This window comes from Erythrolamprus reginae, chromosome 2 (genome assembly GCF_031021105.1).
Source record: "Erythrolamprus reginae isolate rEryReg1 chromosome 2, rEryReg1.hap1, whole genome shotgun sequence".
Taxonomy (NCBI): Eukaryota; Metazoa; Chordata; class Lepidosauria; order Squamata; family Dipsadidae; genus Erythrolamprus; species Erythrolamprus reginae.
In genome coordinates this window covers 147,223,412-147,242,373 of record NC_091951.1, presented here as the reverse complement: position 1 = coordinate 147,242,373, position 18,962 = coordinate 147,223,412, and the positions used below count along the sequence as shown (strand labels likewise).

General features: G+C 41.2%; 1 long non-coding RNA gene across 1 annotated transcript in view; it reads right to left on the bottom strand.

The window, feature by feature from the left end:
- The window catches only part of LOC139161116 (uncharacterized), a 92,949-nt gene extending 77,337 nt beyond the window's left edge, over positions 1-15,612 (bottom strand). The window contains exon 1 of the long non-coding RNA XR_011558070.1: positions 15,478-15,612. This is a non-coding gene — a long non-coding RNA (uncharacterized lncRNA). The remainder of the gene's footprint in view (positions 1-15,477) is intronic.
- Positions 15,613-18,962: the final 3,350 nt, after the last annotated feature.

Below are 18,962 nucleotides of genomic sequence, written 5' to 3'. Positions count from 1 at the left end.
TCTAGAAACCAAGACTTACGAAGAGAGACTGTGGGAACTGGGCATGGATAGCCTAGAGAAAAGGAGGGCCAGAGTGGACATGACAGCAGTCTACAGGTATACGAGGGGTTGCCACAGAGAGGAGGGGATCACTTTATTCTTCAGGGCACTGGAGGGCCGGATGAGGAACAACGGCTGGAAGCTGACCAGGGAGAGATTCAACCTGGAAATAAGGAAGAACTTCCTGATGGTCAGAATGATCAACCAGTGGAACAACCTACCAGCGGACGTTGTGAACTCCAATACTCTGGACATTTTAAAGAGGAAATTGGACTGCCATTTGGCTGGGATGCTATAGGGTTCCTGCTTAGGCAGGGGGTTGGACTTGATGATCCGCATGGTCCCTTCCAACTCTAACAATAAATAAATAAATAAAAATGGTGAAAATTGCTGACCTCACTGTAATAATGAATTTTAAAATCCTTTGCTAGGGATTCTTCATTTGATGCATCCTAGAACTTTGCAGCTGCCATGACAAATGACTGATTTTTGTCAAGAAAAGTTCTTTGATTGAAAAATTACAATTCCTTTACAATATTGTTGTATGGTTTGTTTATCTGATGGCCATCAAAATACTCCTGTCAATCCTAAAACTGACCTTACTGGAACCATATTGGAGCTTTAGTGTTGACACACTGGAGCTGATGGACAGGAGGATGGGGTTTAGAGATAGAGAAGTTTATGTAGCCAAAATAAAATATTTTCTCTTGAGAACAAAGGACACCTGGACAATGGAAGGAGGAGGGAGGTCTCCAGACAACCAGGCAGCATCTTAATTGGACCGTGTGACTGATTGTTTGGGGTTTGGGAAAAACTTCCTTTTTTTTAACTAGATGAAAGCTATGGGAACCTTTAAAGCCCATTTTCACCAGATATATACCAATATGATTTTTTTCCAGTAAAATTATCCTTTGAGGAATTTGCCTGCCTCAGACTTTTGCTTGCTATGGATCTAATACTTGGAACCCTGACAACTCCCTTATAATGCTTTAATTACATTCAACTACATTTGAACACATGTTTATGTATCTTTCCAAAAGGCACAATGGTTTTCAAGAAACGAGAGACAAGATAGTTTCTTGTTGTAATAATGGAGTCTGGGTAGGACGCATTAAGCCATGTTTCACAGACAAAGATAATATCAAAGACTGAGGAGTCAAGAAGGAGGAGGAATTCTGACATCTTATTGATTATACTTCTAGCATTTAATAATTTGCATTTCAGATTGGTTTTGTGTTGGGAGTAAGTTTTGGGTTGGTTAGAGGTAGTAAAGGGCGCACTTTCCTAGTCTTTGTTTGTGGTGTTAGGGATGACATTTTGTTTTTGTTGTTGTGGTTCTGGTTGATAGGTGTCGATTTATTGTTGTGAGCTGGTTGGTTGGAAGAAGTAGGGTGGTTGATGAGAGATGTTAGGCTGGAAGATGTAGGGAGGATTTGATGCATTCTGTGCGAAAGTCGGTGTATAAAAGTAGAATAGAACTGTGAGGGAACCTAGTTCAGTTTGGCACAGAACAAGGGAAATTAAAAGCATTATAAAAAGCCAATCTGTGACTCCAGTGCTGCAAACAGCTTCTAAACCTATTTTTGTACTCCCGAATCCAATCCAGCCACAACTGCCATTTAAATAGTATAAGCCTTAGCCTGTTGAGCTATTGTTTCAGACATATTTCCTTGTCTAAACAGAAAAACAATATAATCATGGTCAGGCAAAAAAAGCAGTGAGAAAGGGAGTAACTTCTTACTTCCTACCATTGACTTTCCTTGTAGGAAAGTGGCATGGAGCATTGGAAATAACATTTGTGTGACTGCGGCTGATCTTGGCAGCATGGCAGAGAAGGAGCATGTCAGAACTTAAGAGCCACAATCATGCCAATCCCGCAGGAGTCACGGCGGGTACCATATTTTGGGCACATTCTGCATTTGAGGTACGTTGATTCAACCATTGTTGCCTTATGATGATGAAATGGAATGAGCTAGGGGGACAAGAGAAAGAGATGTTGACCAGGTAAAAAAATCAGACAAGAAGAGTGAATGCCATTCAAAGGCTTAATCAGTAGTGGATTGTTCCTAGTTCAGACTGATTCGGAACGGTTCTTAGAAGAGTCTGAACTGGGAGGCTCTGCCCACCCACCAGGAATGCTTCTGTGCATGTGCAGAAGTGTTGCACATGTGCGTGAGCATGAGCTGGTAGCAACAATATTTACAACCCACCACTGGGCTTAATGGTCAGACGAAGGAACTTAAGAAGGACCCTCCCCCATTGATCAGATGGTTAAAAGTGGCAATGGGAAGTTTGTACCTTCAGGCTTGCAAGATTCTGTTACTGTAGCCTTACAATGAAGTACAGTGATCCCTCGATTATCGCGAGGGTTCCGTTCCAAGACCCCTCGCGATAATCGATTTTTCGCGATGTAGGGTTGCAGAAGTAAAAACACCATCTGCGCATGCGCGCCCTTTTTTTCATGGCCGCGCATGCGCAGATGGTGGAGTTTGCGTGGGCGGCGGGGAAGACCCAGGGAAGGTTCCTTCGGCCGCCCAGCAGCTGATCTGCTCGGCAGCGCAGCAGCAGCGAGCAGACGAAGATCGGGGTTTCCCCTTTGCGTGGGCGGCGGGGAAACCCCGATCTTCGTCTGTTCGCTGCTGCTGCGGCCGCCCAGCAGCTGATCTGCTCGGCAGCACAGCAGCAGCAAGCAGACGAAGATCGAGGTTTCCCCGCCGCCCACGCAAAGGGGAAACCCCGATTCGGCTCCTCGCTGCTGCTGCGCTGCCGAGCAGATCATCTGCTGGGCGGCCGAAGGAACCTTCCCTGAGTCTTCCTTGCTGATGCCCCCGCCCGCCCGCCGCCCGCCGCCCACCAGCAAGAGGGGGAGAGATAGAGAAAGAGAGAGAAGGAAAGAAAAAGATGAGAGAGGGAGGAAGAGAGTGTGAGAGAGGAAGAAGCAAGATAGAGAAAGAGAGAGAGAAAGAAAGATGAGAAAGGAAGGAAGAGAGTGACGTCTTTGGGTGGGAAAAATTGCGATATAGCGTTTCGCGAAGAACGAGATCGCGAAAATCGAGGGATCACTGTATATTTAGCTCTTCTAGTCTGGTTTCCTATTTGCTTCACCAAAGGGGACTGAGAAAGGCGCCATTTTATTCAATTGAGGGTTACAGACAATAAAATAGTAGTATGTAGTATTTTAGTACTATACAGTTGACAGCATTGTAAGCCCTACAATTTATTTGTATATAGTATTTTAGTACTATATAGTTGACAGCATTGTAAGCCCTACAATTTATTTGCTTTTTCAAAACAAACAAATGTGGGATCCTTGGCGCTCTCTACAATGATACAGGCTCAAAGAAAAGAACTCCAAACTTGACTGTAGGAAATAGGACTTTAGCAACTGAATGATTAATGCTTGGAACTCACTACCTGACTCTGTAGTTTCGTCACCAAACCCCCAAAACTTTACCCTTAGACTGTCCACTGTTCACTTCACCTGATTCCTAAGAGGTCATTAAGGGGTGTGTATAAGTGCACCAGTGTGCCTACCATCCCTGACCTAATGTTTCCCTCTTATTAGTACCCATCTTATGTATATAAACAGCATTATATCTATTACCAATATGTACTTGACCCCCACCCCCCAAAAAAAATCTGGTAGGAAAAATGCCTTCCAAAGCAGATGCCAAACCACTCAAGTTGGAATTGGGGCATCCGAATAAAATGGAATGAAATTCAGCAAGTGGATCAGGCTGCTCTGTAGGTATTAATAGAGGTGGCCAGTAGTGATGGGTGAACTGAACCCGCACAATTCGGGGCCATACCGAATTTTGTGGTGTTTGGTATGCCGAACCCGAACCCGAAATTTTTTCAAACTTCGGGCAAAGTTCGGGGTCGTGTTCGGCGTTCGGAGCGTTGATGTCACTGGCAGGTTGCTAAGGACGCCAAGGTGATCACTTCCTGGATTCCATGGAATCCAGGAAGTGATCACCTTGTCATCCTTAGCAACCTGTCAGTGACGTCAAAGCTGCGCCCCCGGAATCTCTTCGTGGGAAGGATTCCCTGTTCGGGTTCGAGTTCGGGTTCGGTTCGGGTTCGGCCAAATTTTGCGTAAAGTTTTTCCAAACTTGCCGAACCCGAACACCGTTGGGTTCGCACATCACTAGTGGCCAGCAGTGGGAACACTATATTTTTTTTAATATAATGCAAGAAAACTTGGGCGGAGGAGGTCATCTTCACATCAGGCTAGGACGGACTGAGGATGTGATCTATTCCTGATTTCCTATATAGCCCTCCTGACATTGGGATAAGCAGGAAAAACAGACCAGTTGCCTCCCCACCCTTAATGTGGATAAGTACTTTAACCAGAATGTTCAGCTGCTATAAAGGCTCATTGATATTCCTCAATGTTGTCTATTCTGCTTTTTCAGAGCCTGGTACACAGACTAGATTACTGCCAGGGTTTAATACCCAGATATCTAAATGGGAAAGGTTGACAAATTGAGTCGCCCAATTCAAAGTTTGGAAAATTCCAATCTAATATCAAGAGGAAAGCATTCAATGTACTTCGCTATCATTCAAGGTGTTTATTCCAGCCTTTGCTAAAGGCATTTCTTTCTTTTAAAGAGCCTTCATGAACACCTGTTCAATGTTTTGGTACAAAAAGTAGATATGAAGTTGGCTGAAGTGAGGGGGATGGAAAACGAGCCCATTGTTTTGCTAGACTTAAAGACTTGTTTTCATTTCAATATTATTTTTTAAAACAATAACAACAATCTCCCAGCATTAGTTTCTTGCACCCAAGTCTGCTTCCAGCTCCCCTCCCCCATGCAAAAAAAAAATTCCCCAGCTATTATTCTCAGGCCATTTGGTAGTGGTTGCTATGGAGATCAAAAGGAAAATAGCATGCAAATCAACACAAGCCTTAGTGTTCAATAACAACCTTAAAAGGACAGCTGGATAAGGCAACTGAAATCACTTGAAATGCTTCAACCTGCTCTGCTCGCTGTGATTAGATCTAAAACGAAAAGAAAAGTACTCTAATGGATTTGAGAGCAGATGGGAAAAAAGTCTATCAGCAATGGGGTGTAACCTTCCTGATTATTATACACACATACATACTTTCACATTACACCCTAGATTCACACTGGAAGGAGAAAGGTGTGTGTGTAAAGGTTACAGGGCTGGTCATATCACCCTCCTAAATATATGCAATATTTTTATGTTTTTCCCATTCCAGAACTAAAGTTTTTGAAAATTCTGCTATTGATTAAAAATACTCTTTAGGGGAGGATGTAGATAATTTTAAAGTCAATCATATTATGAAAGCTGTTGGTGGATATTTGTTCTGCACCTGGGAAATATACTTTCATTGTCTAAACTTTAGTTGGTAGAAGAAAACGTTTGATTTCTATTTTCTAAATACCTGGTTATACCTTGGATTGTGGGAGGAATATTCCCTAGATTTGTGATTAGGGAAATAGTAAAGATTTAGTAAAGGTTTTCAAAAGCATTTGGTATTACCCCACAGTTCTTACATTAAATGAAAATTGGATTTCACATACACACAGTCCAAAGAAAAGCAGGGTTTACATCAGAGAAGATTAGAGCACTTTAGGGCTACCGTGTTATATATATACATATGGTGTGCATGAGAATATTCCATTCTGAGTTGGCATCATGTATATTGAAAAATCTGAGAATGGAGTGTTAGTAAAAATGCCCCTTGCTTGGCTTTAGGGTTATCATTACAGAATGTTTAATGTTGTAAGGCGAGTAAGCAGTTAAATCAAGGTTACAACAAGAATATGGGAAAGGTGTGGCTACATCGGGCCAAACTTTATTGCATGATGGCCAACTGGATACTCCCAAACCTGAATTGGATTGTCAGATATTATTTAATTTTTCTCTCATATATCTGTTCCTACTCTTCATTCCAAGCTGAAGAACCCCAACCATAACACTCATATAACTGTTTTGACTCATGCTTTTGGTTTCCTTCTTTGCACTGCATAATAGTCTTCTTAAGGCCATGATGGTGAACCTATGGTATGCGTGCCACACGGAGCCATATCTGCTGGCACATGAGCCATTGCCCTAGCTCAGTTCCAGTGCACCAGCTAGCTGATTTCCAGCTTATGTGGAGGCTCTAGGGGGGTAATTTTGGCCTCAGAGGCCTGGGGGTTGTTTTTGCCTTCCCCAGGCTCTAACGGGCCCACCGGAAGTCAGGAAATGGGGTCGTGCCTCCGGGGAATCTCCGGGGGTGGGTAGGTAGGGAGGCTGTTTTAACTCTCCCCAGACTCCAGGAGTCTGGAGCTTGGGGAGGGTGAAAACTGGACCTACCAGGCACACTGGAAGTTGGGAAATGGGAGAGGTGGGGGGTAGAGCAGTGGGGAGGAGGGGGTCACACATGCATGTGCAGGAGGCATGGCGCATGGAGAGGTATTGAATTATGGGTGTTGGCACTCAGGTAAATAGCATGTGTGCGCGTGCTTTTGGCACCAGAGGGGGCCTTCTCTGTGGCGGCCCCAACTCTCTGGAACCAACTCCCCCCAGAAATTAGAACTGCCCCCACCCTCCTTGCCTTTCATAAACTCCTCAAAACCCACCTTTGCCGTCAGGCATGGGGGAACTGAGATATCTCCCCCGGGCCTATACAATTTATGTATGGTATGTTTGTACGTATGTCTGCTTAATAATGGGTTTTTTTAAATATTTTAAATTGTAAATTATTAGATTTGTTATGAACTGTTTTATTCTGTTGTGATCCACCCCGAGTCTATGGAGAGGGGTGGCATACAAATCAAATAAACAAACAAATTAAATAAATTAAATAAATTAAATAAATTAAATAAATTAAATAAATTAAATAAATTAAATAAATTAAATAAATTAAATAAATTAAATAAATTAAATAAATTAAATAAATTAAATAAATTAAATAAATTAAATAAATTAAATAAATTAAATAAATTAAAAGTTTCTCCATCACTGCCTTAAGGTATCCAGAAATGTATACAATATTCCCGGGTGTAGTCCTGCCATAGATTTGTACAAGAACTTTGCTATACTGGCAATGCTTTGACTCTTTCTATTTTCTACTTTTTAACCTATTGTCAATCCATCAATATACCTGATCCCAAGAGAGGAATTTGGCCAGTTCTTTCTAAAAGTGCAAGTATACAATATTGATTAGTGACCTTTGCTGACAGGCTTTCTGTTCTCCTCAAAACGTAGAAGGAAGAAAAAGAGATAAGACATATCTTTGAAGAAAATCATGGTGCATTCTTTGCAGGAAGATTCATTCTTTTATTTATTTGGGTTTTTTAAACACCTTTCAATAATTTGCCCGGCATAGAAGTTCATTTAATTGGACATTAATTTCTCTTATTGCCCTAGATCCTTTGTAAAAATTGTGGACATCACAACTATTTTCCAGACCTTAGGAACAGATGTTGACGCTAAAAAGAAATTGCATATTTTTTTGTAAAAAGATCAGTTATTTCAACATATTTAAGTTATTTAAGAATTCTTGGATGGATACCATCTGGTCTTGGGGATTTATTCATTTTTACTTTGTCAGTTTGGCTAATAATGTCATCTTCGTTATTTCTATTTATCTCTGTGCATCCAATTCTCCTCCTAAAAAAGCCATCACAGGCCTGGGCATCTGTCCTAACTCATCAGAAGCAAAAAATTAATTTCTCTGCCATTTGCCTATCTTATTTTAGATCCCATGGTACAGTTCTGGTTCTTGGCTCTATTTTAAACATATTTAAAGATTTAGAACAATGTTTCTCTTCATATTCTTTACTGTGTGTTCCTCGGAGTATTTTATTTTTCAATTTTTTTACCAATTGAATGCATCTTTTGTCAGCTTTTATGTTCTGTTTTGCATTTATTTGGCCAAGATTTCATATTTTGAATGAAGCCCTACTGCTCTTAATAATGTCTGTCCACCTGTCTCTATCTTTCACTTTCTCTCTTTCAACCCCCCATCCCCAATATACCAGTCTGGAGTCCTCTTAGACTCCAAAACAAAGAAGTCCCCTTACTAGTTTACAGTATGGCCTGAAGGTTGTTGCAAGGGGATTGCAAACTAGAGAAACCATAGGTTTCCATCCTTCATCAGCTGAAGACCTCAGCTGATGAAGCTCCTCAGCTCTGCTGCCTATTTTGCTTAACAACAGAACCAAACTGGTCTAGTATTTAAGGCCCAAGGCTAGAAACCTAGAGAAGACTGTGACTTCTAGCCCTGCCTTAGGCATGAATGCCATTTTGGTGACTTTGTGTTGTCACTTTCTCAGTCCAACTCATTGGTTTAATTATGTTAATTATTGGCCTTGAGATTAAGGTGACCAGGCGTCCCGCATTCAGTGGGACAGTCACACTTTTTAGCAATTTGTCCTGTGTCCCGGGACATTTTTAAAAAGTCTTGATTCCCCCTCTTTTATTTTTCTTTCCTTCTTTCTTTTTATTTGCTCACTCCCCCCCTTCCTCTTCCACTGTTGCTCGCTCCTCGGCCCCGACTCGACACCTTCCTGTGGCCACCGCCATGGGGCTGAACCGCCCAGGCAGGAGGGCTCACTGGCCATTACAGCAAAGGTGGGGGAAGGAAAGGAAAGTCCATCCAATGTGTTCGCCCCCCCCTGCTGCTTTTACAGCCCATCCACTGTGCTTGGGGGTGGGCGGAAGGATGGAGCAGCATTTGTGTCAAGCGGGAAATCCCATCTGCTCACCAGCTCGTCTGGCGAATAAAGGTGAATCCATCTTGGCCCGGCTTTTTTCATTGCCTTTGCCCCAGCACCGTGAGTGGAGAGACTGAGGGTGCTCTCTCATTGATCGGGGGAGAGAGAGAGAAAGAGACAGAGAAAGAGAGAAAGAGAAAGAGTTAGAAAGAGAGAGCAAGAGAGAGAGAGAGAAAGAGGGAGAAAGAAAGAGTGAGAGAGAAAGAAAGCAAGAGACAGAAAGAGAAAGAGAGAAAAAGAGAGAGAAAGAGACAGAGAGAGCAAGAGAGAGAGAAAGAGAGAGAGTGTGTGTGTGAAAAAAAGAGAGAGAAACAGAGAGAGAAAGAGAGAGAAATAGATGGGGGAGAGAAAGAGAGAGATAGCAAGAGACAGAGAGAAAGATAGAGAGAAAGAAAGAGAGAGAAAGAAAGCAAGAGAGAGAGAGAAGAGCAAGTGACAGAGAGAGCAAGAGAGAGAGAGAGAGAGAGCAAAAGACAGACAGAGAGCAAGAGAGAGAGAGGGGTGAGAGAAAAAGAGAGAGGGAGAAATAGAGAGAGAGAATGAGAGAGAGAGAGAGCAAGAGGGGAGAAAGCAAGAGAGAAAGCAAGAGAGAGAATTTCTTTGGTTATTTTTTTGGCTAAACTTTTTTCCCTCACCAAAAACTACCTTCTTTTACAAAGACACAACACATCATTCAAATTTCATGTCAGGTCAAAGACAAACAGTTCAATTTTGTAATTTCAAATATGGGGGAATTTTAAATATATTTGATCAATTGCTTCAGTACAGAAACTTTTTAGTTTCATATCTGGAGTTTTTATGGACTAATAGAGACACATGTCTTATGGTGTAATATAGTCCTTCTCTCAACTTGTTTTGCTAAGAACTGAAAGAGATTTTATTTATTTATTTATTTTAATAAATAAATGAAGGAGACTTACAAAGAGCTGTAAAACCTGTCTATAATAGCTGAAAAGCAGTTAACAAGCAATTCAAAAAAGTGATTTAAAAAAGGAAGTATGCTTTACAGGCTCCTCATGAGGAGAAAGTTATGGACAATCTCTAGTCCTCCCCTTGTCTCCTTGCAAAGCTCTTCATTTCACCACAGTCATCAGTTCTGCTTTTGATGGAGTCGTTTCCAGTTCATCATTTCTTTCCTGAAAGCCTTGTCAAAAAAGTTCTTTAAAAAATTCTGCAATGTAATTATTAATCCATATCCCTTAAATACTTCTGGAAGACCTCCAGCAATAGAATATTTTACTTCTTCCTATCCTTTCTGTTTATTTATCTACTCAAACCTTCTGCACTGTACAGGAAAATCAAGTGACATACTTAAGAGGTGATTATCCAAAAGCCTCAAGAAATAGTGAACCCGCAACGCCTAGAGGTAAACTAGCACACTGTTATTCAAATATTGTTGACAGGAAGACTTAATATTTAAACAACACCTAGAAGTTGCAACTAATAGCTTTACTTGTGATCCGAGTTTCTGTGGCAATGAAAAATAGTTCAGCACCCTCTTCCCTCTGGTACCTTTTATCTGAAACTTACTAGGATGTTTTCCTTTGGACTTGTTCTCAAATTTCTGCATCATTCTTACTGTCCTACTCTGAAACTAATCTAATTTGTTAATATCCTTCTGAAGACGGTGCTATTCAGGACTGTGACCAGTATAGCAGTGGCATCATCAGTGCAGAATAGAGGGGACTCCATATGTTTCTGATACAATCCTTTCCTAATGTAACCCAGTAGTGTACTAACACTTTCAGCTATGCACTTTGGCAGTACATATATTATTCTACCAGGTGTTTCACATATCGCTGCCTCAGGTTCATCTAATTGTCAATGACCACACTCAAGTCTTTCTCTGATGCAGTCTCTCTCTAAGCTATGGACCCTACAACTACAACTACATCAGTTGTAGTTAAAATGATGGAGACTCTACTCAAAAAGAGGATAAATCAGCACCTAAAAAACAATAACTTATTGGACCCAAATCAGCATGGCTTTAATGAAGGCAAATCATGTCAGACTAATCTCATTGATTTCTTTGACTATGTCATAAAGGTATTGGATCAAGGTGGTGCCATGGATATTGCCTACCTGGACTTCAGCAAAGCTTTTGATATAGTTCCACATAAAGAGCTGATAGATAAATTAGTGAAGATTGGACTTAATCCCTGGATAGTTCAATGGATTTGCAGCTGGCTGAAGCATACACATCAGAGAGTTATTGTTAATGGCGAGTATTCTGAGCAGGGACAGGTTACAAGCGGTGTGCCACAAGGGTCTGTTCTGGGTCCTATTCTTTTTAATATGTTTGTGAGTGACATAGGGGAAGGTTTGGTAGGGAAGGTTTGCCTATTTGCCGATAACTCTAAAGTGTGCAATAGGGTTGATATTCCTGGATGCGTCTGTAATATGGTAAATGATTTAGCTTTACTAGATAAATGGTCAAAGCAATGGAAACTGCAGTTTAATGTTTCCAAATGTAAAATAATGCACTTGGGGAAAAAGAATCCTTAATCTGAGTATTGTATTGGCAGTTCTGTGTTAGCAAAAACTTCAGAAGAAAAGGATTTAAGGGTAGTGATTTCAGACAGTCTCAAAATGGGTGAACAGTTCAGTCAGGCGGTAGGGAAAGCAAGTAGGATGCTTGGCTGCATAGCTGGAGGCATAACAAGCAGGAAGAGGGAGATTATGATCCCGCTATATAGAGTGCTGGTGAGACCACATTTGGAATACTGTGTTCAGTTCTAGAGACCTCACCTACAAAAAGATATTGACAAAATTGAACGGGTCCAAAGAGGGGCTACAAGAATGGTGGAAGGTCTTAAGCATAAAATGTATCAGGAAAGACTTAATGAACTCAATCTGTATAGTCTGGAGGACAGAAGGAAAAGGGGGGACATGATTGAAACATTTAAATATGTTAAAGGGTTAAATAAGTTCCAGGAGGGAAGTGTTTTTAATAGGAAAGTGAACACAAGAACAAGGGGACACAATCTGAAGTTAGTTGGGGGAAAGATCAAAAGCAACATGAGAAAATATTATTTTACTGAAAGAGTAGTAGATCCTTGGAACAAACTTCCAACAGACGTGGTACATAAATCCACAGTAACTGAATTTAAACATGCCTGGGATAAACATATATCCATCCTAAGATAAAATACAGAAAATAGTATAAGGGCAGACTAGATGGACCATGAGGTCTTTTTCTGCTGTCAGACTTCTATGTTTCTATGTTTCTCCTATGCATGCACTGTATTTTTCATTCCCAAACAGTCATATTTTATATTTCTCCTTGCTGAAGGATAACTTATTGCTCTCAGTCTTGCAGCCTGTCCAGATTAGATTGCAATCATATTTTGGCATCCTAGTAAAGTAAGATGGACATACTTTATATCATCTGCAAATATGATAAGCAACCCATCAATCCTCTTATCAATGTCATTAATAAAAATGCTGAATAATGGAATTTGTTTGAAATGACATATTTGCAACAAAGCCATTCTAACCCCTAGCAATTATGGCATTGTCTTCAAGGTGTTTACAAATAGCCTGTTTTATTATCTGCTCTAACATATTTCCAAATATTGATTTTAGACTTATTGATTGAGCAATACTGGGACCATCTCCCCCTCTCCTCTTTTTTAAAGAGTAGGACAATGATTCTTTTCTAGCCCTCCCTAGGACACTTTAAAGAGAATTGAGAGAGGTCCTAGGACTAGTTTTCAACTAGTTTTTTTTCAACATTCTAGGTCCATGATGGTGAATCTATGACATGCATGCCACAAGTGGCACGCAGATCCATATTGGTGGGCACACAAGTTCAGGTCCGGAGCACATGTGCATGCCAGCCAGATGATTTTCAAGTCTTCTGGGACCACTAGGAGTCAAGAAACAGACTGTTTTCAGCCTCCAGAGATGGTGGGAAAGGCCCATTTTTTGTTCTCCCCAAGTTCCAGAGCCTTGGGAGGGTGAAAATGGCCTCCTGCCTAGAGCTCCTCCAAAGGTTGGAAACATTCCATTTGCCAACTTCAGGTTGAACCAGAAGTTCTGGGGGGGTTTTCTCCCCCAGGCTTCAGAGCCTTTCTAGGAGCCTGAGGTGGGTGAAAACAGCCTTCCCCACTCTCCCCCTGGAGGCCCTCCGGAGGCCAAAAATGGCCCATTTCCCAACTTGATTGAAGAGGCCATTTTCGCCCTCCCCAGGCTCCTATACAGGCTCTGAAACCTGAGGAGAGTGAAAAATGGGTGTGCCGTTGCATGCCTGGAGTGGGGGAGTGTCATGCACACGTGTGCAGGGCCCCCTGCAGGGCCCCCTGCAGGGAATTATGGGTGTGGGCATGCACTCAAGCCCCCCTCCCACCCCTGCTTTTTGGCATGCAAACCAAAAATGGTTCACTATCACTGTTCGCTAGGATATATTTTGTAAGGATCTGTGGACTGATAAACTTGAATTCAGTTCAAAGGTCCTTTACCAGAACCTTACTTTATGCTTGCTGTTTTTGTTCCCAGGTTATTCAAATTCCTTTGAGTGTGAAGACAGAGGCAAAGCAGGAGTTGAATTCCTCTGCGTTCACTTTGTATCCTATTAAGAAGTAAACCACAGTGCGGCTGACTCTCCTTTCGTCTCTGGTTACTAATATACTTGGAGAAATCCTTCAAAACCCTTCTTGTTTAATTTGATTTCTGTAAGATTTCATTTATTTTTCTCTCTTTGCCTTTCTGACCTTATTCATACATGCAGAGCTGAAGTTTTGTAGGTGTGCTTAGTCATTAGGTTTCTTCCAGTAGTGGGTTCTAAATCCCATTGCTACTGGTTTGCTCATGCGCAGAAGCGTCCCAGGCGAGTGGGCGGAGCGTCCCGGTGGGTCGGTGGAGCCTTCTGCCACTATCAGTTCACAAAACCGGGCCAAACCAGAAGCTACCCACCACTGGTTTCTTCCATTTTGGGTAAGCATTCTCCTTTAATCTGAGCTACATTAGGAGTTACATATTCAATTACATTAATTTCTTTTGTTGTCTCCTAGTTTTCTTCTTCATTTGCATGGTTGAGACTGCGCTATCTTTCATGTCCTTTTCAGGAAGTTCCAACCAGCAACAATTTTCTTTCCATGCATCTTCCTTATCATTCCTCTTCATCTATTAAAATTAGTCTTTCTAAAATTCACGGTTTGTGTTTTTGTTTTACCAGTTACACACTATATTGGCTCACTATAATGCACACTGACTGACCCCTTCCAACTTCAGTTGGATAATTGCGCTGTTCCTTTTGGCATAGAATGTCTGATTTCCTTGTAAAAACATTGTTAACATTGTCCATTAACTATCCCTGCGTTAACTAGATGTCCAGTTAATAATCAGATTCAGTGATGTTTCTAAATGGGAGCAAGTAGTTGGATGTAATTCACAATTGTGTACTTGACAACAATAAAACCTTGGAGACAGCGCGATATATGCAACCATGGGAAAGCAGATGCAGGGTGTTTGTATATGAGTCTGTGGGTGCATGTGTAGAGTAACAATTATTCTGGAACACAGGAACAGAAAGAAAAAGGAATAAGTTGGAGTCCTGTGACTTAGCTTAAAACCGTGTTTCTCTGCAGGAGCAGAGCAACATCTTAGCTCTGCCATAAAGGTAGAAGCAGTGAAGGGCTACCAAAATTTTTACTACTCCACTGTGGGCATGGCTTATGCAGGGTGCCCTGCATTTTCTTTCAACATCTTTCAGTACAAATTGGGTGCTCTGGGGTGGAGCTCCATTTTTGCTACCCTACTGCGTCCCCCCCTGGTCCAGGCAGTAGCCCACTAGTGCCAATTATATATCCTCATTTATACTCTGTAATTTTAAAAGGTAAGCAGAGCAAAGCAACTGGATGGCCTCAGGAGCTTTTTCCTAAGAATACTTGCAATCCTAGTTATGCTTATTTGAGAACCAAATGCACACTTACATGTGAATTTAAAAAATATGTCAAAATTGCAAAGTGCTTCATTGACTGTAGAAAAGCCTTTGATTGCAACATATATGCCAAGATGTAGAATATAAAAATGGAAATTCCAGAACATCTCATTCATTGTCATCATAAGAAACGTAATGTGCAGGTAGGGGAAACCACAGTCAGAGAAAACATGGTGAAATGGACTGGCTCCAGGCTGGCAAAAAAGTGCACAGCTATATGCAGAATAAACATTAAAGGAAACTGGATTGGAAGAAGGTCATGAATGTGGTTTTAAAACTGGAGGAAGAAACACCAATAAACTGAATGATCCTGATGACATTATTCTCAAGGCTGAAAATGCAAAAGATCTAAAAACACTAGTAAAAAAACCACGGGACTAATATTAAATATAAAGAAGACCAAATTAAGGACAACAGGTAGATCTACCAGCCATAGAATTAGCAAATAATATGTTGTCTGGAAGAAAAATGTATTTTAAAAGATTTCTTAGTACTGAAAACAAACATTTGAAAAATATTGTTTTAAGCTGATAAATTGGTTAAAGAAAGAATGGGGACACTTCTGTCTTCCAGATATTTTGAATATATTGAATATAATATTTTGAATATTATATGTAGTTGCCACTGTTGCAAATTGATTATCAAAACATTTGGAAAGGGTCACGTTGTCCAACCCCCTTTACAGTAACATTAAAACAGTTCTGACATATAAAACATAGGGTTTTTCTTAATCTTAAGAATATGTTTGAAGAAATTAATTCTCACCTCTAGGTAAACAGAGACATTTCCAGCTTCACCTGTTCGATGGGCTGTACCTATTGAAGGAAAATTTTCTCCCCAACATTCTTATTTTTAAATAAGGATCTGTTTCCCCCTATAGTGTTAGCTACTGCATGAACCTTCCACTTGTCTCCATGGCTGCACTATGGAGTGAGTTAATTGCTCACCTACTCAGAGTTCCAACCTCTTGCTGAAGCTCAGCTGTAGCTCACACACCCTCCTAATTACATTTATTCACAGAAATCAAAAGAAGAGGGACAGAGTTCAGTAAAGGTCACATTAATAATACAGGCTGAAAGAAAGCTGTGGATATGTATTTTTCATTAAAGGCACATTTGACTGAAGGGGCAATTCTTTTAGGATTGGCAATAATTCTCAAGGAGGTGGGAAAAGAAGGAGGGAGTGCAAGAGGGGGAGAACAATTTTTTGGTCATTGTTTGTTGTCTGCTCCAAATCAGAAGAAATAACAAGGGAAGTTAATCATGTTGCTCACAGCTGGAATCACCTGAGATCACAGACTTCAAACCAAGAGGCTTTGCGCCCTCTACAAGTTCAAGAAGTACACACACTTGGAGTTCTGTTCATATTCAGGGCCTCCTGAAGAGGCAATCAATGACTGGGAATAAAGGAGTGTCCTGTTTTGTTAGGTCCAAGCGGAAAGCAAAATCTGTAGCTAATCTGGAATCATAATTCAAGAATCACATTTATTTTGCTTATGCACAACTTTCTAATGCTCTGTTTCCTGAAGTCCAGCAACTATGTCCTCAAAATGTTATTTGCATCCACTTCATTCAGAATTGACATTGTTAATGTAGTTTTAAACTGCACGGTATGTTTAGTGAATCCCAAGATACTGTAAATATTTCTGACTGAAACTAACCCTGTCTGGTTCAATTATTTTAGTCAATTATATAATTAATTGGTTTAGATAGGTGTGCATATCTGCCCCCCCCCAATTCCCAAAGGTTTTACAGAATGAAATAGAGTATGGATATCTTAAATTGTATATTGTTTTCATATGATTTAAGCCACCCAGAGTCCTCAGAGAGGGCCAGCATATAAATCCAATAAACAAACAAACAAACAAACAAACATTCACTTCTCCCAAGCTATCAGAGGAAAAGATAGTGGACTGAAGATAGTTCCAGAACTGGCAACCACATTGGAATGAAGAGCCTGTATGTAAATGAGAGGACTTGAGATTGCCCACAAGCGCTCAGACAGCTTCTCCTCACAAGAAGGCTGCAAGATAGTAGTCTCTGTGGTGTTAGAGCTCTCTGGGAAATGAGGGAAGATCAAATAGAGTTACAAAGGGCTACAAGAATGGAAAAAGATATTACACTGGACTTATAAAAGTCACCAGCTGATGTCTTCATCAATGTACCCTCTAATTTTTTTTCCGGTGTGGGCGGAAAAGTATAGTGTCTGAGCGACAGTCCCTTTGGGACTGGGCGGCATAGAAGAATAAATAAATAAATAAATAAATAAGAAAAAAATCCCTTCTTTTTTATTAAAAGAAATTAATAATTTAAAAAAACCAAAATCCATTACTATTAAAACTAAATCAACCAGCAAAACCAAAAACATAACTATTAATAAAAACAGGTGAGGGCTGGGGTTTTTTTCTGTTATTATTTAAGTGCTTTTACCATATGCTTTAAATCAAGAGTCACTTCTCTCTCTGTTTTTCTCTCTTTCCTGTCATTCTCTGCCTCAATCATTTTCTCATTTCTCCTTTCTCCCCTTTTTTCTATCATTTCTCTCTCTCTCTTCCTTCCACTCTTCTCTCTCTCTCTCTTCCTTCCTCTCATCTCTCTCTTTCTTTCTCTCTCTCTCTTTCCCTCTCTCCCCCCCTCTTTCTCTCTCTTTTTCTCACTTTCCCTCTCGTTTTCTTTCTCTCTCACTCACTCTTTCTCTCTTGTTTTCTTTCTCACACTCTTTCTCTCTCTTGTTCTCTCTCTCTTGCTATCTCTTTCTCTCCCCCCTTTCTCTCTCTCTCTCTTTCTCACTTTCTATCTTGCTGTCTGTTGCTCTCACTGTCTCTCGTTCTCTCTCCGTTCTTCTCAGTGGAGGCCGGCGAAGGTGATATTCAATGTCGGGGGGTGCGGGCGTTTGCGCGCGCTCCAAATCCCCCTGCTAGCCCCCCGGAACATTCAAAATAAGAAAAGCCTTCGCCGGCGAAGGCTTTTCTTATTTTGAATATTCCGAGCGGGCTAGCAGGGGGATAGGGAGCACGCGCAACCGATCGCGCCCCCCCGACATTGAATATCACCTTCGCCGGCCTCCGCTGAGAGAATGCCTGCTCCGCCTCTCCTGCAATCCCCTTGCCGAGAGCCCGGGACAAAAGTGCTCTCGGCAAAGGTGAGACGGGCAGGGTGTGTGTTCCGGGTGCGGGAGGAGCCGCGCCAAAAGGCAGGAGGCGGCGGAGGAGCAGAGGGGGCGGGCGGGGGGCAGCGCCGAAAGGCCGAGGGGCCGGAGGAACTGTGGGGAGGCAGGGGCGGCCGCGGCTCCCTTCCCTTCTGCTGCCGGCGCCTATCCCCCCCGCGGCTGGCATGGGGATGGGGAGCGCGCGGCCGTGAAAAAGGCTGCGCGGGAGTGTATTTTGGGGGTGCGTGCGCGCGCATGCGCAGCTTTTGGGGAATGGTGGTCTTCATAACTAAAAAGGCATGTGCAAAAATACCCCAAAAGGTGTACCTGGATATTTTTTCCATATTGGATTTATTTAAAAAAGCTTGTTAAACTTCTCAATAATTTTGAGAGAAGGTACAAAAAATGAAACTAAATCAAGTGGTAGATCGTTGCTTGAAAGGCTGAGACAGTAATAAAAGGAAGGAATATAAATTTGGTTTATTTGATCAAGTTTAGAGTAGATATTATCTCTGGTAACCCTTAATGGAATATTGCTAACACTAAGACTGAAATGATGATGTGTTACAGTTTTGTTCACAGATGAGAGATGAGAATGGGAAAAGGGATCATTTGTTCTATTTTAAGAAGTGGTGATGTTACTAAAATTTATACTTGTAATGAAGATGGGATCTCACAGAATGTATCAGTATAGTTACAAATTAACCGTTTAAGTGGACAATGCTAGTGGAACATGGGGTAAAGTTTAAACATTGTAAGCCACCTAGAATTACCCTGCAGTAAGATGGGCAGTCAACAAATTTCATAAAATTTATAAAAGAACAAACAAATAAATGTGGAAAGCCGTCCTTTGGACATATGGAGGGTCTTAATCTTAGTAGCCTTTTGGAAGGCTGTGCAAATCTAGCTCTCAACTCAGATATTAGGATTACAGTGTGAAGTAATGAACTCTGCCATGAATACATATAAGGTGTACTGTATATCTTGAGATTCTTTGTGGGGTAGAGTGCAATTTGTTTTTTCTTTGTGTTCAGTACCCAGAGTTTATTGGATAGATGGGTGGCCATAAAAATCAGGTAGGTAGGTAGGTAGATAAGCCATGA